Below are 21,812 nucleotides of genomic sequence, written 5' to 3'. Positions count from 1 at the left end.
TTATTGTTGTTGTTATTATTATCAGCCTGAAAGAAGAGGTACTTCTACTTATCCTAATTTCTAACCATAATTAATTCATGGCTTGTTTATACTCATTTGTCATTGTGCCAATATTTTACTGGTTGCTTAAGTAATTTTTCTCTCCTTTCATGTTTACATGCCCAGATACATTTATAGGGAACAGTTCATATCCCTTCTCAGACATTGTTCTGAGAAGCTGAACAAACCAAGCTCTTTTAATCTCTGCTTGTAAAATAAATTATCATTTATATTGCTTAAGCACACTTGTTTACTATGAGGTTATTTTTGTACTGGTCTGTGCTTTAATTATTCTTCAACTTTCTTATTTGTTAGGAACAAACAAGAAAAATGAAACTGAAAAAAAAAAACACAGACAGTATTTTCTGTGCCAAAACAGGCCTGGGACCAATGACGTTGTATTTATAAATGACAACTGGATAAACATGTGCATAACTAATACACTTATATTGCATGAGAGCTTTTGGAATAGGATCTTTTCATGCACTACAACACAGAAAACAGCATTTGCAAATTCTTACCAGGAAGTGCCAACTCAGGAAAACAGTTCCTATTAAAAGCTGAACTGAGATACATCCTTTGTGAAAATTCAGCAGGGAAAATTTCTGAATTCCATAACTGTAGAGACTACTTGCTGCAGATACAAAAATATACAAAAATATTTCCTCACTGTATGTTAAGCTTACGATGATGACTATACGTTAAATTTACAGTGATGGTGATGAATGGAAAGCACAATTTCTCTTCTAGTGGATATTGCAAAATTTTGACACACATTTATTCTCCCAGACTGGAACATGACTGTGATAGAAAGCTTAATGTAGAAAATATTCATAAAGAAAGGTGGTTTTTTTGTTTGTTTGTTTGTTTGTTTTTTTAAAGTATTTGAAATTGCTTTCTTTCTATAGCTCAGATGAAAACATTAACATTTTATTTTGGGAATGTGTAGATTCACAAGGCTTCATTCCTTAGTGGTACAAACCTTTGTGCAAATGGCAATGACTCCTTGTCTTCTGGCAGCTATTCTTGCTAGCACTGCCATGTCACTGGGAGTGCAGCACATCCTGTGTCAGAGGGGTCATTCTGTCTTAGGAGTTGTCAGAGCCACAGCTATGTTCATCGAGGAGAATGAGAATCTCAGAATAATAGCTATATATATAGACACGGTGGAAATCTGATTAACAATAAATGTTAATCCCCAAGTGGAACAAACTTATGCCTAGTTGTGTTTTGTGCTATTCTAGTGCAGTCCAATGTCATGCAGCTGTACCAGCAATGGAAGAAATATGGCGACAATTATGTGGGATGTTCTTTGGAGTTAAACTTTCTATTTGGCAGAGGTTAGTCACTCCAGTATCAAATGACTTTTTGTTGTTGTTGTTGTTAGTTTGCTCCTTCCAGTGCGCTCTTCCTTGGCTGCTAGCTATGCTTCTGGCTTACTGTAAATGATACTGCTTTTCTTTTCAAAATTCATAAACAGGACGGAGTAAGGTTTTGAACAGCACAATATAGGACACAGAAAATATCCCAGAAACAGAAAGAGTGGGGAGCACTATGCAGGTATCTACACTTGTGTTTCTATAAGCCACCTCAGCTCATGAGGTAACATGGCCATGTTTCCTAGCAGTACACTTGATCTAATTGATTTTGGGTTGACCAGAATGTTTACAGTCTTCACATAAATGCACCCATACACATGGATGCCTACACTATTTTCAGGCTCTTTCACCACACTGTACTGTCATGTGAATTTTATCATCTCAAAGACAGCTGAATGATCTGTAAATAGTACTTTGTTACTTGATGCAGGTATACTTTAATTCATTTATTTATGTAGCTGATATTGCTACAGTTGCTTCAGTTGGACTGAACTAATTTCCAGGGATGCTGTTTTGCCTAACTGGTTAGGTTAAATTATTTGTAAAGGAGACATTTCGACTATACAGTGAACTGGCAAATAAATGTATAGTACAAAGGAACTTTTCATGTATGACAAAATAAAAGGATGCAGATAACTAGAAACAATCATTTTCTTCCCCTTCTCCTAACCTCTTAAATACTCGGAGTAGCTCAAACTAGAAATTTTGGTATTTCATAAGTATGTTATGTGTAATTATAATACTACCATATTCACTTAAATGTCATCTGTGAAATGTTTTTGTAACAGGAGATTGCAATAAGGCCTAGATAACAATAAATAATGTTTTAAGAGCCTCATCTTCACCTGTCAGCTTAGAAACCTTCTTTGATCTGCTTTTAGATTTAAGCTTTTAGGTAATTTCTTTAGACCCTTTTCAGTTTGTGTGTCTTTAAATAAACTCATGTTTAGACTCAAGTATGATGGATGAAACTCAAGGGGAAGCACAGGCTATGTGGGGATTAAACAGGAGGAAACTCAGTGTTGCCAGCTGTTTTGGGACTTCCACGGTAACTGTAACTCCACAACGATGCTCCTAAACCCACTGCTTCTCTTTCTTCCTTGGGACTCAGATAAGGAGCAGATTGCAGATATTTTCAGGAAAAGGAAATCATGTGATCACCAGATGTTAGAACTTCACTTGATAGCCATCATGATGATTTGGTGGAAAGGAAACTGGAAAAGAAGCATAAACTCCATTTCTCGTTACAAGGTTGGCCTGGTGTGGCTGAGGGCAGCACTGCCACATCCAAAGGGATGGGACATAAAAAAATCTGCCTGCTTAGTGACTGGACTCATATCCTGCGTAATATGTGTCTAAGGTTCATACTGTTAAGCTCAGTTATTGGTTGATCCAAGAATATGTGGTATTCAGTTCTCTTCTGCTTTTGAATTTTAGATATCTGATTTTGTTTGTTTGGAATTTTGAAAGGTGATTTGTTTTTGTTTTGTTGTTGATGTTGATGTTGTTTTGTTTTTGTGGTGTGTTTTTTGTTTGTTTGTTTGTTTGTTTCTAGCCCTCTGCGATTTTTGTTGTGTTTGTTGTTGTTGTTGTTGTTTTGTTAACTCTTACTCTTTTCTAAGATGGAAACTATAATTCTCAGTTTTCTATGAGCAAACATGAACCAATGGAAGCTATAAGAGTAATGTCATTATAAAAGCACACTAGAAACCTGAGTTTAGCTCTTTTCTTTATCAAACATTTCATTGTAAGACAGTGACAAAACTTATTTTATTTTTTCTCCTTTTCTTTTTTTTGCCAGCAACTATTCTAGTCTTTCACAGGATGCTACTATTTCATATTGCCGTGCTTTACCTCATACTACACAGATCTTACCAAAATATCATATAGCCTATATGGCAAGTAAAATAGTTACCATACAAAGTTTTTACAAATGTGCAGCTTACGATTATAGTGAGCAATCCCCAAATATCAATACATTGTATTTTGTAATTAGGTTTTGGAAAGGTCATCAGTCTACAAGAAGTAGAGAAAGCCCTGCAGCTTTCCATTTCTTGGCTTGGCATTAGCAGCCAGCATGTCAGACCTGGCCTTTAAAGACAGATTTGACCTACGGTAGAACAGGTGGTTCAACTGGTGCTTTTATGGAGGGAGCCACTTGATAGGCAGCAGATCTGCAAGCTTCTATAAATATTTTCTTGAGCAGGCTTTTGTGTGGGATTTAGCCTTAGCTGTTGCTTTAGTTGAAATACTGCTGACCTGATTCCCTTCTCATGCTCATGTAACCCTACTGACTTCGACAATGCTTCTCTGAACACTGGTATCAATGAATTAAAGAGCAGATATTGTATTTCTAAATAAATGTGTGAGTCACTGCAGAAAACATTTTGATATAGGATGGGCACTCAACCAATTTGCTCAGAGTAAACTAGGTTGGACTGCATCAGCAACCTCATGCTGATCCCTTCTTCATGCATTTTAGCTGACAGAGCAATTCACTCAACAGAAATTTGCTTGTCTGCCCATACCCTTACTCTGCAAATAGTCTCATTGATTTCATAGAGTGAGGTGCAGATAATTTCTTTTGGAGTCTGGTCTGCAGTAAATTAAACTATAAATTAGCCTACTACTTTGGTTATCTGCTCACTTTGGGGTACAATCAGACAGTTCTCTGCAGATTCCTTTGCCTCTGGGTGTGCAAATACAACCACAATCTGAGTGCTTTGAATAGGAAGGAGAAAGAGGACATGAGGCAAATATCTTCAATGTGCTACCCATAAAGCAATGGGGAATGACACTGCTGATGGCTTCCTAACTCTTAAAATTAATGCATCTTCATTGTCCAGCCTGTGAACCAGGAAAATTGATTAATTAGCAGAACTGGGCTTAAAACAACATAATGCTTCATATGGGCTTTCCTGAATTTTCCTCTGGAAAGCAAAATGCTTCTTTGTTAGAAAGAAGTATGAAGAAAGTATAAATAGAACCTGGAAACACTTAAAACATTTTGTTTTGTTTTGTTTTGATTTTTGCTGATCTTTATTTCAAAAATAGACAAGCTGATTTAAATGTTTTTCATTTTAACTGACAATAAATGGGATTTATTTATTTTTTTTAAGAAATGGGTGTTTTATAAGGGAAGCACTGACAAGCTGTCTCATTGCTTGGTACTGCCTGAATATCAAAACAGTTATTTTAAATGCCCGATCTACAAATGATATTTGTTTCCCAATCCAAAACAATAAATAATGCAGCCTGGCATTTAGTGATGGCTGCACAGAAAAAGACTATTATAAGTCAAGAACAGGCCTATAGCTCTCTCTCTGTCTTGCTTTTCCTTTTTTTCATCTCAGATGACCCAAAACATCATTATTTTTGTAACATGAGATAGAACATGTCACACTTCTGATCTTATGAATAAAATGTGCTCTCATTAAAAGTGAAAGCAACTACCCAAATGCCTCTTTTTTTTTTTACCTGCTTAAATGGGAATCTCCAATTAATTGCCACTTCCACAACTTAATGCAAACCCAGACTCTGAACACAGATCTAATTGAGCTTCTTTTTATATCAAATAATATGGGCTGAGCAGGAGATGATGTCAATCCTTGATTACCATCAATAACACTATTCTAATTGCTGTGAATATCTCACTGTATCTGTCAGAGAGGTGATGCTCATATATATGACAAATTTTGGCATGCTGTGCAAAACCATTGCTACCAGGACAACCAGTGTGGCCAGTATTGGGCAGGTATTTTCGAATATTTGTAGGAGTAAGTGCTGCATAATATGCTATATAGGACATATGATATATAATCACATTATGAGTGAGGACAGTGGTATGGTTATTTATACCGTAAGCAGATAGAAATGCCAGAGGTAGCAGCAAAACCAGAGTATTTCATTAGCTAATTAGCAGCATCAATAATACAGGGCAATCTTCAACAAATATTTGCTATTTAAAAGAGGTTTTATGAAGAGGGAAAAATTTCATAGATTTCAGTTCAATATCATTTCCTCCCAAGTTCACCTGCACAGTTAAGCTGAAATGGATTAAGCTGATCCTCTTTTACCATTATTTGCTTTTTCCATTTTCTTGCTAGACGCATCACATGAATGAAAAATTGTCATTCTGGATGAACTTTCATTATATCAGAAAGCCTGATTAGAAAGTAAAGAACAGCTGGGCTACATATTTTATGAGCTTCCTTTGAAAGAAAGGTCTTTGAGCATACTTCTGTCAGTTGGTATTTCTCTGGCTCTGTTGTGGTTTAACCCGGCTGGCAGCTAAACACCACACAGCCGTTCGCTCACCCTCCCCCCTCCCTCTCTGGGACGGGGGGAGAGAAACGGGAAAGTGAAGCCTGTGAGTTGAGATAAAGACGGTTTATTAAGACAGGAAAATAATAATAACAATAATAATAATAATAGTGATAATGGTAATAGTATTAACAATAATAATGTGTAAGAAAACAAGTGATGCACAATGCAATTGCTCACCACCCGCTGACCGATGCCCAGCCTATTCCCGAGCAGCCGGCCCCCCCACCCCGGCCAGCCACCCCTATATATTGTTTAGCATGACGTCAGATGGTATGGAATACCCCTTTGGCCAGTTTGGGTCAGCTGTCCTGGGTCTGTCCCCTCCCAGCTCCTGCTGCACCCCCAGCCTGCTCGCTGGCAGGACAGAGCAAGAAGCCGAAAAGTCCTTGGCCTGGTGTAAACACTGCTCTGCAACAATTAAAACATCAGCATGTTATCAGCGCTCTTCTCATCCTAATCCAAAACATAGCACCCTACCAGCTACTATGAGCTACTTAACTCTGTCCTAACTGGAACCAGGACAGGCTCCTTCAAGTTTCCTTTACTTTCAGCCAACCATCATGTCTTACTAATATGGCATAGTAAACTTACCAGAAAAAGAATGCATTGAAAAATAAGGTCCAATTAAGGTGCAATTTAATAGAGAGTCTTTTTTTTTTTTTTTTCCTGTAAAAGAGATGTCTGTTTTTCTTCCTAAATCCAGGTTTTAATCTTGTACTGCTAGTTGGGAGTGTGTATCCCTGAAATACTGGATCTTTCTGGAGCTCCAGAGTTTCAGATCTGCTGGTAGCTGTGTTTCTGTCAAACAACCATCAACTATTTAAGATCAGAAGAATAAAGACTCTGCTGACATCACAGAAGTGATCTTGGAATATTTTTTTGAGCCTGCACAACTTTACTGATTAATTATGGGTAATACTGAGCACACTCAAGGAAATAGGAGTTTAGATGACTTCCCATGGAAGAAAGCTCTTCACTACTTTTTACAGTGGCAGATCATTCAGTCCCATCTATCTTGGTTCCTGCGAAAGACAAAGAGTAAGAGCAGTGTTTGACTCCCTTTGCTTATTTTTCTCAACTATGGTGGTCTGTCTGTTGCCCACGCCGCCCCACCCCAGCCGTGACTCAGACAGCTTCTTTCTCAGTTACGTTTTAATTCTCAGCTACCTTCTGAAGGTATGAAGAATCCTTATCATGTATGTGTATCCTTACACATACACCTATACGTATACATATACGTATAGGTGACAAAATTTGCCAATTTGCTAAATCTTACTTTATTCTGCTCATGTGGCACAGTCCAAGGACGGCTACATAGCAGAGATGGTAAGAATATGCTTCTTAGGAGCTGAGTGAGCCTCATGGCACAGACAAGGGAGATTGTTAGACAGAGTACTTTCAAACCAGATTTTCTTGAAATGCAGTCAAAAGTCAACTGTGCCAAAACAGTGGAGATATTATCATGGGGCACAGACAGAGACGTCAAATTCATATACTATTATATTATTTTTTTAGTTGTAAGTGCCAATTACACTTCTTCCATTCACTACTAGAAAATTCCAAAGTTGGCTCTAGTTCTAAATACAAATTTAGTGTCTTTTAGTATCTTTCAATATTTAAGCAAATTAGTTTGTTTACAGTGAATCAAGAAATCTTTCAGAAAGAAAGCAAGGTTGCATCTTAAAATCTTATAATGTAAAATGCTGGGTGATGCTGCACATCAGAGATGGATTAAATCTGATGCTGCAGAGTTTTCTATTAATCATCCCCTTTTCAATATAGAAAACACAGTTATATATTTTTAACATACTCTCTCCTGCCCTGCCCCCCATCTTTATATATACAAGCATTTTGTCTTGGAAGCTCAGCTGCAGGAAATACCTTCACTGTCAGTTCTGCCCCTAATGAGCTCTTACTTTACAGGAGTTTTGGGTAGTTTTCTGTGTTAACATTAAATAGCCCTAATCTTATATTACTTGACTCCTTAACCAACAGCTCCCAAGTGGCCAGGAAGCATGCATGTTTTGTTTGTTTCTTTGTTTTTTTGTTTGTTGCTGTTGTTTTTTGTTTTTATTGACAAACACCTGGTGACCCCAATTTTAGAAAATCTGTCACAGCTTTGTGTCAGTTCCTACTGTTCTGTCACTGACATCTTATCAATGATGCAGCCCAGAAATAGTGAACATCATAACCTTTATATACATTTTATTGATATTATCTTGTTTTCATTGATTGTCTGTCACTACAATGGAGTTGTTGTGACGTATGGTTTTCTGCCACTTTTGCAGAGATGTTCTTCTTGAGCTGAAAGAACTGTCAAGCCTGGGGAGTGTATTTTACAGCCTCGTACACAACAGGACTCACAAGCATTAGCCCATCAAACTCATAATTGTGTGAAAAAGAGCAGGAAGAGAAAAGAGGAGAAAACAGGAAAGGAAATAAAAAGGAGGAGTAAGGAAGGATGTAAGTCATTTTCTGAGATTCTCTATTGGTAAATTAGCTCATTGGACTGCTTATGTAGAGTGCATCTGGAGGAGGCATCTTGTTGATATTTCATATGCATAAGGTGGCAGTGCCTGAGCCTTCTTGAAGAAGGGTGCTAAATGACTTACAGAGTCTAGTTCATGAGAGGCTAAGGCACTGAGTAGATGGAAAGGAAGCAGTAGGAGGGGATTTGTGGAGAGAAGAGTGCTCTTGAACTGCAGTGAAGCATACAGGCTTATATTTGCTCTGAAGCGCCTACTCAAAAACCTAACTTCAGATAGCACAAAACAAATACAAGGCAAAAGTATTTAAGATGTAAAATGGAGTGAGCATTAGTCACAATCTGATGATGTTTGGCACTCTACTGTTGATATGCTCTCTTAAGAATATGCCACTTTCTTCCAGACTTTCTTGTGACAGAAATAAAACATTACTGAATTTGTCCTTACTAAGTACATATATACATAAGTTTTATGTAAACAGTAGATTAACAAGGAAGGTATTGGCTTTGTTAGTAAACAATGATTCAAAGACATTTTAGGTATATAAAATACACTTTTATTTGCTTTCTGGAAAATGAGCAAATAAATCATGTTCTCTTGAATACGTTTATTTTATTTGATCCTGTTATGGTGAAAAGTGTTCATGTCCATATTTAAAATATTATTATATATTATTATGTTATTATTTATAGAATACAATCTAGAAACATTCAGATTCACAGAAAACTTCTGTTTGAAATTTAATTTTATATCTGTTATTTAACATTATTTTCAGGCTGTATGTTGTTACAGGCACAAACTAACATGGAGGGGAGGGTAAAAGAAAGAAAGGGATGGGAGATGAGTGGAGGGGAGGATAGAGGTGGCTGAATGAGTACAGCTAATGTGGGGGAAAGTAGAAATTTTGTAATATAATATATGCTGGTAATAATTAACTCTATGATCTTCTGTCATTCAGAGCATGGAGTGAGAATGGTTTGAAAATTGACTAATTGAATACAAAATAAGGCTATCTTTCTTTTTTTCCTAACCCACCCCCCAACCCCACCTCCACCCCAATGGGTGTTCCAACAGGAATAATCAGTCTGCTCTGACCTCAGGCTCCAGCATAATCCAAATTAATGTGTCTCTGTTGAGGAATTTGGTGGCATTAGATTTTCCATAGTTAAAAGGAAGTCAAGACAAGAGAAGTATCTTTTACACTGTAAAATATACACAAATCTCTGTTTTACAACAATAGAAGTGGGGCCTAAGGTATTTAGGATTTCAAAAATATGCTGCATTGGCAGACAGATAACTAACACTTTTGTGTGATTCTGCTAATCTAGTTTTCCATAATTCAATCTAGCAATCAGGCAAGAGCCTTTCAAAGCAGTGCCTATGTATGAAGTAATGTATGAAATTTTCTTTTAACTTCCAAGATTAGAGAGCTTTAAAAAGCTTGTTCACCAATAGCTTTGTTCCAGATACTTCCAGCAACGTTAAAAATAACAAGACCCAAAGCCCCAAGCCTGTTCCTCTTTTAAATATTGCTGGTGGTCATCAGGTAGCACTTCAGGGGGGTTATTCATTAAAATATTGTAATAGAGCCCCAAATAATTATTTTCAAGAGTGTCTGAAGGGCACTAGAGATCAGTAGCAAACAATAAATTAACTGAAAAAGAATTTAACATAATGTCACACAGTGCAAATAAATGGTGTGAGTTGCACTGACTGTAATTAACATTTAAAAAAGAAAACTGGGATTTGCATATTCTTCTAATAGGCTAAGTTTCCGTCTTAGAAATAGATCAAGCACAAGAAACACAAAAGTTCTCATTTCCTTTAAGAATATCATTAAAAAAAAGTGCAACAAACTGATTTATTCATAAATGTGCTGTCACAATGCCTGATGTCTCTGAACTGCCCTGATTGTTAAGCAACCATGTGGCCCTGGGTTAGAAGGTCAGGGCTCCACTATGCCCTGGGGACATATTATTCTCACGCTGAAGAACCAGCCATTTTCCCTCCCTTACTGCTGTCCCCCTTCTCAGCTGAACTGGAGGAGAGGATTCAGTTGTGTGGAGAAAGTGAACAGTGAGGAGTTTGTTCTCTCTGCCTTCTGCATTAGCATAAAAATTGCAGAGAAAGAAAAGTATTTACAGCATTACAAATACATACTAATTATGCAAGAATAGATCACAGATGTTTTCTCATTGTGAATGGCAGCTCACGCCACAAGGATACTAATTGGTTTTAGTGGTGGCACTTTGGAGGGTCCTGAATTGCTCCCTATACAGAAATACTAATGAAAGTCACATTAAAATATGTCCTTAACTTTCCTTTTGGAACCTCTTAGGATGATAAATAAATCTGCTGTTCACTCTTTCTTGAAAAATATTGTGTTAGTACGGAAATGTGAACACAGCTGGAACTGAGTGATTATGATGCTACTAGTGAATTGAGTTTTATTGTAAGGTTCAAGCTGGCAGGATTGCTAATAAGAAACACAGTTTAAAAAGGGGTGCTTGTTCTGTTTGCATCTGTGACTACTAGGCCATCAGGTGATGATTTTTGCCCTAACCTGTAAATGTTAGGTACGTTAAAAAAGACCAAGCTCTCATACTTCAGTAGGCAATCCTTCAGGCATATAGGTTGGGCTTTTAATTCAAAATTCATGCAGGAAGCATCTAACCTTTGTGTTGTTTTGTTGTTGTTGTTTTTGTTTGTTTGCTTGTTTTCATTTTGTTTTGGTGCATTCCTAACCTTCTTGAGAACAAAAGCATTTTTTTCCAACATGGGTGTATGGTGGTTTTATCCTGCTGGGCAGCTGAACTCTAGCACAACCGCTCTCTCACTCCGCCTCCTCAAAGAACAAGGGTGGTGGTGGGGGAACAATATGATGAAAAAGACTCAGAAGTTGAGATAAAGACAGGGAGATCACTCAACAATTATTTTCATGGACAAAAAAGGAGGGGAACTTCTGCTCCTTGCCTGGAGCACCTCCTGCCCTCCTTCTACACTGACCTTGGGGTCTGCAGGGCTGCTTCTCACACCTCTCTCCAAGCTGTTGTTGCAGCAGGTTATTTTTTTTTTTTCTCTCTTTTTTTTTTTTTTTCCCTTTCTTAAATCTGCTGTTAAATCTGACATGGGGCAGCTTCTGGATTCTTCTCACAGAGGCCACCCCCACAGCCCCCCTCCTACTAAACCCTTGCCACATAAACCCAATACAGGGTGAGACTTCATATTGTGATGGGTCCTGGTTGTACTGCAGTTTACAGAATGGTGAGCTTGATATGGAAGTGTCTTTTCTTTATATGATAGAAAATCTTCTGTATTAGTTTATTTAGGATGAAAAAAGAAAAATTAAAGCTGCATGTCATCTAATTCTGAAAATTGACCAGATGTCAAAGTTATTAAGAAGCAGCATGACAACCTTTGGATGCCAACCCTTGAAAATAAGACAAGCAAGACAAGGAAATATTGAAATATGTGTTCTAAAACAAACCCCTGAGTGTGTATATGCATTCATGTCTAACAAACGTAATTTCCTTCTACGACAAGATCACACAGCTAATTGACCAAAGGAATCCAGTCAATGTAATATTTCTGGATTTTAATAAAGCTTTTGATACTGTCTCTCACAGTTTCCATCTGTACAAAATCACCAGAATACAGTTGGTTAAAAGCATAATAAGATGGGTGAACAATTGGCTTATGGGTGAGGCCCAGAGGGTTCATGTACATGGGGTTGGATCAGGCTGGCAACCTGTCACTAGTGGGGTTCCCCAGGGCTCCATTTTAGGGCCAGTCCTTTTCAATGGTTTCATAAAAGATTTAGATGAAGGACTTGAAGGTTTTTTGAGCAAGTTTGCAAATTGGGTGGAGCTGTTGACTCCGTCGAGGGTGGTGAGGCCTTGCAGAAAGATCTGGTTAAATTAGAGAGCTGGGCAATCACCAACCATATGAAGTTTAACAAGAGCAAGTGTTGGATTCTGCGCCTGGGAAGGGGCAACCCTGGCTATACATGCAGACTAGGGGACAAGATGCTGGATAGCAGTCCTGCAGAAAGGGATCCTGGGGGGTTCGATCGACAGTAAGTTGAATATGAACCAGCAACGTGGAGTCCAGAAGGGCCAACCGTACCCTGGGGTGCATCAAGAATAGCATTTCTAGCCAATCAAGGGAAGTGATTGTGCCGCTCTACTCTTCACCTTGAGCACTGTGTGCAGTTTAGGGTGCCACAGTATAAGATATAAAACTGTTACAGAGTGTCCAAAGGAGGGCAACAAAGATGGCAAAGGGACTAGAGGGTAAAACGTATGAGGAGCAGCTGAAGTCACTTGGCTTATTCAGCCTGGAGAAGAGGAGGCTGAGGGAAGATGTCATTGCAGTCTACAAGTTCCTCACGAGGCGAAACAGAAAGGCAAGCACGGAGTTCTTCTCTCTGGTGACCAGCAATAGTACCCGAGGGAACAGCTTGAAGCCCCCTGAACAAGGGTTGTTCAGTCTAGATATCAGGAAAATGTTCTTCACCGAGAAGGTGGTTGGCCACTGGAACAGGCTCCCCAGCGCAGTGGTCACAGCACTGAGTTTGTCAGAGATCAAGACGCATTTAAGCAATGGTCTCAGACACGTGGTTTAATTTTTTGGGTGGAGTTAGACTTAATGGTCTTTGTGGGTCCCTTACAACTTAGATATTCTATGATTCTATGATTTTCTTAATGGTGAAACAAAAGTCTGTCTACAAATATTGGCTTAATCATTTGCTTTCAAGAGTCAGAACTATCAGTTTGCCAAATCATGGAGAGCTGGAAAATTTCAACCTGTAATTTTGGTGATTTATTATTTTGGTTTTCTCAGGAAGGTTATCTTGGATATAAGCTCCACAAATTATTTTTAAAAAAGAACACAGTTTAAAAATAAAAAATTAATAGAGGCATTTTTTTGTTTGCCCATTCCTTGCTGTCTTTCTTTCTGTTCCTTTACAAAGACTGTTGGTTGTGTAGGATAGAGTGGAGGTGGGTAAGCATGTGTAAGGCTTCATCGACTCTGATGTTGTGAACAGTCAATGTCTGAACTGCCCTCTAAAAGAGCTCTGTATAGGTTATGTAGGGTCATTTGCAATCTCACTTGTAATGTTGACAGCAGAAACTAGAAAAACAATTCAATTATAATACTTATTGTTCTATGAAGAAGCTTTTTTTTTTTTTTTTTTTTTAATCTGCAAAACACTTTATAATCATTTCTCATAAAGTCCACCTTTCACAGATAGGGTGCTGTGTGCAGATACTTATCAAAATCAAAAAAGGAAAAAGTAGGAATAAGCAAAAGTTCTTCTGCTCTTTATTTGGATTTGAAGCTGTTCTCTGTGACAAAACTAATCAAAAAATGCTCTTTTTATGGTCCAATTTTTAATTGTTTCTGTGGTGTAATCAGATCTTTATTGATTGATAAAAATGTGCATCTTACTTTTTTCTCCAAAGATAATTGATTTTCACCATTTATTTCCAAAGAAAAAAACCCTACGCATTCATTTTTATTAAAACTTTTATAAATTATTTTATTATTTCCTACTGAAAATTAATTAAGAGAAACATGAATTTTTAAGCATCTCCTAGCTATAACATTTTACTTATGAATTTAGTATAATTACAGTATTTACCATCTTTCAACGCTAATGTCAGTCATCAGCTTCCAGGAACCTGTAAGTTCAACATAGTCTAATATTTGAAAGTTATATCCAGAAATTGAATATCAAAGTTTCTATTAAAAGAAAAAGGAAATAATGCATGTTAATAACATACTCAGTGTGAGAAATCAGTCAAAGAAACAGATTTTTTAATGTAATTTTATCACTCACATGGGGAAACTATCAGTTCCTCTGGGCTTTACTGTGGGCCTGGTTCTGCCAATATGGAAGATCTGAATCGAATGATTCAGATCTTGCTAGTACTAATGTAAATTTCTCTTAAATTTAGTCAAGTTTAACTGCCTATACAGATGCAGACAGAAGGGAGTTCAGATACCATGCAAATAGCCTAGGCCTCTTTGGGACTAAAACTCAGGGAGACCAGTTATGATAAGGCAAAAGATAGCACCTTGTTAATACAGGTTTTGAGTTCATGTCCAGTGAGATCAAACCATGGAGAGAGGATCTTGTGTCTGTCCGTCTGCAATTCTGTGGTCTTACCCTTGGTAATTATCCCAAACACCAAAGAAAGAAGAGAGAAGAGCAGACTTTTAGCTTTTGGTTCAGAGTTTCTTGAATGAATAGTATTTAAGGGAATAGAGGGGTAAAGAAGTGTAAAACAGGACAAGATTATATAGATTTTAAAGCATGACACTCAACTCATGAGCTTTTTCATCTCGTTTTCCAGATGTCCTCTTGAGGAGGGGGAGTGAGAAAGCAGGTGGGTAGGAGTCAGGCTACTGGCTGAAGCTAATCCACCAAAAATAGCAAAACAGAGTACCAGGCAACCCGCAGGTATTCCTTATATCTTTACATGATGAAGCTACATGCTGATGGGGGTCTGTCTGATGAAGCAGAGTCAGCACAGAGGTTCCCAGACTGCATCAGTCAGGACTCACAATCTCTGTCCTCTCTCCTTTCCCTACTGCTGAGTCCTTATCCCAGCCTCTCCTTCCTCTCACGTCTGTCTCAGACCACCAGCCTCCCAGCCCTTATGGTTTCTGTCACCTTCCTGACATCCCTCTATCCAGACCTTGTTCCTCAGATCTGCATTTTCATTCTCTCTCAGGTATCTGGTGCCATTGGCTTAGGTTTGGAAGGGAGGACAAAGCACATAGTATAACTTACCCTCCCATATAACCTTTCCTACTCCTTCTTGCCTCTCTGAAGCTCTAATTCTGGGTCTTACAGCGTGGCTGATGCTCTTTTGTACTTTTACTTTAAGGTGGAGACAGATCACAGAGACAGCACCCATGGGCATGCAACTTTCCCATCTCCTGTCCTCCTGCAGCATGATGTTGTGCCCAAAAGCACTGGAAAAGGTCTCCACCAGCCACAACAATGTAAGATCTTGTTAAGGGAGACATACCTTGCTAGTGGGAACCGGGGATCTGACCTGAACTCCAACTTAATGCAAGATTTTGTCCAGCATATCCCATCGAGGCCCAGGAACACATGCTTTGCAGCAGCAGATGTTCCAGGAAAACAACAATTTTGATGAAACCCAGAGAAAGAGATCCTACCAATTTCTTTAATAATATATAATAATAGCAATTAATCTCACTGTTTAAAGGTGTATTTTTTATTTAAATATTTTTATAGGCTTTATTTCCTCTTTTTTGTCCGTGTTATTATATTTTCATATCTGACCACCTCTCATACTCATCAGTAGGCTGACACCATCCTGTACCAGGTTATCATTCTTAATGATAAAATAAATGATGTGCCATAAGCAAAATAATTCTAAAAAGCAGACATTTATGTAATGTTAATACAGCACTTAGATCAAGATCCTGAAAATTCCTGTATAGCTTCAAATGCCATCATGAAAATTCCTCAGTTCCAATAAAAAAGATTTTATTTTCCCCCAGATAAAAAAGAAAAAAAAATATTCCTGTGCCATGTAACTAATATCAGCCTTAAAGAGATGCAAATGTAATGTTGGAAATACAGCATAAGAATCAATTTCTGAACAAAACTTTCAAAGCTTCATTCTTTTCATGATTCTTTATATATATATATATATATATATAAATATATATTACCAGAAAGCTGATATTTTGCTTTACATAATAACTAAATAAAAATGAGAAAAATCCAGGGTGTGTTCATAACACTGACTGCACATCTATTGCAAAAGTTAAAATATAATTTCACAGGTGAATTTATATTAGAGATGCAAGATGAGCTATGTGACCTGGGCAGGCAAGGCAAAATGCAATGTTCAGCAGTGATTATCTTTAGGAAAAAGAATCCATGGCATTTGTATGAAAACGTGTATAGGTGGGTAAAGCGAGCAGGTTGTAAAACGAACACTGACAAGGTTGGAGGAATCTGTGTATGAGCCAGAGGGTATGCATGTATATGCACAGAAAAAAAAAAATAAAAAAATAAAAAAATAAAATAGAGAAGAGCTAAGCCGTGTGTCAAAATTGCCTAAAGTTGATTTCTGTCACACCAGCTTCTCAAGCAGAAGGGGAATATTCAGGCAGCTTTACTCTCCCTAAACACCAACAGGTCCACCAAATAAAGCAAAAAAGACATTTTAATCACCAGTGGTTTGTCACAATCTTTGGATTCTGTTTGTCCTCTAAATGTATATCATGTTATTTCAGATCCTTGTCATTCACATGTCACCTACACTTTCCCATAGGATTATAGAAGCTTTATCTCATTCACTGTCACTTTAATCTAACACATGGGGCTGTCTGCCTTGGGGACAATTGGCTTTACTGATAAAGATTTAGGCCAAAAGACACATTAACTATTTCAGTGTTACCCTTATGTTCCATCACTATGTTTTCCCTCACATCCAATAAGGAATGGAGATTCTCCTTAGTCCTGCTGTTGATTATGTATTTATAAAAATATTTTTATTGTCTTTTACTCTAGTAGTCAAATTAAGTTCTAGCTGGGCTTTGGCCCTTCTAGTTTTCTCACTGCATAACTTCACAACATTTATTGTCCTCCTGAGTTGCCTGCCCCTTCTTCCACAGGTCATAAACTCTCTTCCTGAGTACTTGAAGAAACTCTTGTTAAGCTGGTCTTCCTTGTCAGCTTGTCTTTCAGCATATAGAGATGGCCTGCTCCTGTGCCTTCAGGATTTCCTTCTTGAAGAATGTACAGCCTTCCTGGACTCCTTTTTTTGTCTAGAACTGCCTCCCAAAGGATCAGTAACCTGGGTCCCTAAGCAGGCCAAAATCTTGCCCCTGAAAATCCTGTTAACAAACAACAGCCCAAGTGAGGCATCTTACTTTGTCAGTTCCCTCACCACCTGTGTCAGCAAGTTATCCTCCACACATTCCAGGAACTTCCTAGTCTTTTTCTTCTCCGCTGTACCATTTCTTGCAGATGTCTGGGAAATTGAAGTCTCCCATGAGAACAAGCACTAGTGATCATGACACTTTTGCTTGCAGAATATTTCATCTGCTTCTTCATCCTGGTTGGGTGGTCTGTAACATAGTCCTATCACAATACCTCCCTTGTTGGCCTTACCGAAAGACACTCAACCCTTTCATCACGATAACTAAGCTCCATGCCATCAACACCTTTCCTAATGTAGAGGGCTACCTCCCCTCCTCTCCTTCCCTGCATCTCTCTCCTGAATAGCCTGTAGCCGTCCATCTCAGCAATCCGGTCACACCCACGGCCATTCCACCACATGTCACTGAGGCCTGTGATATCAAAGTCCTGATACTGGTCTAAAATTCCAGTTCCCCTTTCTTATTTCCCAAGCTACATGGATTTGTGCAGAGACATTTAAGTTGGGCCCCTAATGAACATGACTTGCTGGCTGTCATTTCTTCGTGCTGCTCTACAGGTGCTCTCCTGCTGACCTCGGCTACTTTTCCGGAAAGACTTGGGCCTCCCATGAGTGGCACTGGAGGATATGGTGATACGTGGTGATATGTATGTCATTGTGATAAACCAGAACTCCAGAATCCTGATGTTGAGATGCTTGCCTAAGTGTCATGTTTGGTTGGTTGGTTGGTTGATTGGTTGGTTTTGTGTGTGCATGTTTCTTAAATTATCCTTGGTATAAAGTCACATTTTTGTTATAGCCATACAGTAGGCAGGAGAAGGGACAGCATAAGGAGTCCCTGTCTCATATAGCCTGCATAAGAACAGTTGTGATTTAGCCCTGTGACCCATGTAAGATACAGAAGTCCAGGTAAACCTGAGATTGACTATTAACCTGAGATTTAAACCTTAGCACGTTGCCTCCTGAATTCAAAGTTAGTGAGACTCTCCTAGTTAGAGGAATCTGGGTTTAGTAGGGTAGCTAGTTGGCTCTCTGCCCATACCAACCTTCTGATTCACCAAAAATGTAACAGAGAGCCTGCACCTCTTGAAGAGAAACATTGCTTTATGTTCTCCCTTGTACTGTTTGCCATTTGGGATGTATTCCACCTCCTGGTGCTTCTCATTTTTGCACAGTGCCTAATGCAGAGCTATGCTAAATGCTACAGTGTAGTTCCTGATAATTCACCAGATAAAAAGGAAATGCAAATATTATGATGGTGTGAATGCTAAGCAATAATGCACCTAATAAAATGTTTGCTGGTGGAACTCTCTCACTTGCTGGCAAATATCATGACCCATATTATTCAGTGTATATTAAACAAGCTGTCGGCTAAGCATATTTGTGAAAAATAATACTGGATGAAAAATGCACTTTGGGTATTCTGAATGTCTTCAGTATTTAATGTCTGCTTGCTCAATTTGCCAGATCCAGCATAAAGTATACTAGACTACAAGGACATTGCCCTCCTGTCAGTTAACATACCCATATATTGTCAAATAACAACCTGTCAAGAATGTAGATTGTCCCATAATTTAAATGTGTTGTACAGCATAGCAAGCTCACTATTTCTGAGCTCTTAAGTATATCATAAAAAAATAAAAATAAAAAAATTACACTGATAATTTTCCTTAAAATAATCAACAACATTGAAGTATGAACTTCTGGGGTGAAATATAACAATTTGTAGAGAGGAATGTATGGAAATTTTCCATTCTCTCTCTTCCCTAACCCCTACAAAGTGGGGGGAAAATGCCATGAGATTTGGAATGGACTATAAACTTTTCACTTGGATGCTCCTAGTTCAATTTGGTCTCACAGCAGGCAAGTATATATTGGCCATGGAAATTGAACTCACCCTGGACACATACACATGAGGTTATTAGAAAAGCAGAGGAGAAACTTCATCTCTTCCAGGGAAGTAGGCTCTTCTCTGGGTATGAAACCTGCTTTTAAAAATGTGATGGAAGGAGCTAGGGATGGCAGATAGCACAGGTGAAGAAAGCTGTTGCCTGGGAATAGGGGCCTTTCTGTCATTCACCACCACCTTTACCAGTCCTGTGGCCAGAGCAATGCCTGGAGCAGCTGTAGTCCATTTCATCATCCCTGCTGGAAAGGCCAGAACCAAGAGGAGTGTTTCCACTACAAACTGATGTGTATGAGGGAAGCTGTCTTTGTAAGTAATTCAGTACCTCATTTGGGGGATTATACAATCGTATTGCAGTTCCATAGTATTTTCCGTACAAGACTTTTCACTTTATAGTCTTTAGAATCAGTTTTCTATCCTTCCATTTTGATAGCAATGTTTCCCATTCCACATCCTCTGTCATTTCTAACTGCAAATCCTTGGCACAGTAGTAACTGTCCCTCCTGCTTCTATTTTTTTCTTACAAATTGGTGAAAGTGATGTTGGCTCAGCTATGCTAAATAAGTTTTATCCGACTCCAAATTTGTTTCATTTAATCTATTTTATTGTTTTTGAGCTCCAATGCTTCACAAAAATAAGTTATTTATTTGTTTTTTCTTTGCTTTAATTCATCCTGTGTACAAATAGAGATGTAATGTGGTCATGTTGACTTCACGTCAGACTAGTAGACAATTCATAATTTTATTCCCCATTATTTATCCCCATCAAATCTATCTCAGTTTCTACTTTCTTTCTGGAGCCACTCAAAGACATCATTACTGGAGAACTATCTTTGATCACTTGAAATAGACTTATATACTTTTTCAGTGAACAGGCAGACATTACTTCATATCTCAATAAAATAAGTGCTGGGCTGACATTTAAATGTCACTTTGACACAGTCCTGACCCATGCATCTTTTTTTCCTATGAAAAGCTTCAAAGCTGATGTCAAATTCAAAACTATTTAAATCAATCTTAAATGAAAAGAAAAAAAAAAAAGAATAATTACATGGCAATTTCTAGGGACAATTATTTTTTATAAGCATAGAGAAACAGTGATTCTTGCTTGTCATGAATCTTTAATAAAGATTATAGAATATATCTTAGCAGATACAAAATTCACTTGAACTTTGCGAGCCCCAAAATTTGCTTCAGGATGAGAGAGAGAGAGAGAGAGAGAGAGAACCTCCCAAGGCCAGTTTTGAACTTCTCTTGTGCTGTACAAATTCTTTGAGTAGATAAAAAAAACCCTTCTCTTATCTCTAATATCCGAGATTAGTGAAAATGGCATCATAAACATCTCACAACCTATGAAATCACTGAAAGAAACCATTTTGAATTCAGTAGAATTTGGCTTATTTTAGGACAAATCAGTGATTCTAGCTGTGATAAAAGAGCAAGTCTCCAGGTAACACAAGAGGAATATCTAAGATGTGATCTAATCTCTGGATCTGTCCAGAGATACAGCTAGGGGTGGTTTCAGGATTAACATCTTCATGTTTTCACAATGGGAGCAAGGACAACTATAACTTTAGAAATAGGAAGAGTTCTAAAGATGAAGTCTGGTTACTACCTGTAAACAAAAGAAAATATTAGTTAAAGACTATGTTGTTGTTGTTGTTGTTCAGTTTAGTAGGATAGCACGAATAAGCATTTATTTACATTTCCCTGTAATCCTTTAAAATAACAGCAACAAAATGTTTAAATACATGAACAACTCTATAAGTAATACTGTCATTATTCCAGTCATTTCCAGATTACACAGGAGTAAATATATGTTACAGTAATCCTTATATATTTATCTCCTCTTAGGCTGCGTATTTTATCCCCAATCTTTGCAACATCATTTATAATTTTTTTTCTTCATGCTCCTCATTCAACTGGTAAGTTTTACATTCTGTCTGTGTTTCCAGGGAAGATTTACATTTTCAAGCAAAAGCCATTTAAGTGTAATACAGTATTCTAAAAGCCTTGACTCATTTTCCTAACCCTTGAGGGCATAAAATGAGATAAAAATAGATGGGTTTGCCAGTTTCTCTGAAAATGCCCTTGACCAGCAAGATATGTCCAGTAGTTCATAGCTGTTCTGTTCTTTTTCTTCTCCTGAATTTAGGAAAACAGCCTATTTTCTTCAAGTAGAAATGCTTAAAAAAAGTTATCTTAAAAAAACTTTCTCTTCCATAAAAGTGGGAAAACATTGTAATGCACTTAAGGCCAATGGAAGGTTTATCGGAAATTTTGTATTTTTGAGTGTTATTTTCCTCTGGTTGAGGATGCCAGGTCCAGAAAGGAGATATTTTTAGCTGAACTTCTCAGTTAGGTCCAGTCAAACATAAAGGTTATATATTTGCTTTGATCTCAGTGTTGTTTCCTGAGATGCTGAGATGTGGTCCTTGAGACTTCCTCTGCATGTAGAATCATAGAATCATAGAATGGTTTGGCTTGGAAGGGGCCTTAAAGATCATCTAGTTCCAACTCCCCTGTCAGTGGCTAGGGACACCTTGCACTACACTGGATTGCTCAAAGCCACATCTAACCTGGCCTTGACAACCATGGGACATCCACAACTTCTCTGGGCAACCTGTTCCAGTGCCTCACCACCCTCACAGTGAAGAAATTCTTCCCTATATCTAATCTAATTCTACCCTCTTTTAGTTTAAGAAAGAAAGACGGACGGACGGACGGAAGGAAGGAAGGAAGGA

General features: G+C 38.0%; 1 protein-coding gene across 1 annotated transcript in view; it reads left to right on the top strand.

The window, feature by feature from the left end:
• Window positions 1-21,812, top strand: part of LOC310896039 (uncharacterized protein) — a 680,208-nt gene that overhangs the window by 619,350 nt on the left and 39,046 nt on the right. The window contains exon 6 of the transcript XR_014581128.1: window positions 15,127-15,244. The gene's annotated coding sequence lies outside the window, so the exon portion shown is untranslated. The remainder of the gene's footprint in view (window positions 1-15,126; window positions 15,245-21,812) is intronic.

This window comes from Anser anser (genome assembly GCF_964211835.1).
Source record: "Anser anser genome assembly, chromosome: 3".
NCBI lineage: Eukaryota > Metazoa > Chordata > Aves > Anseriformes > Anatidae > Anser > Anser anser.
The sequence above is the reverse complement of the archived record's forward strand: the minus strand, read 5'-3'. Positions and strand labels throughout refer to the sequence as shown.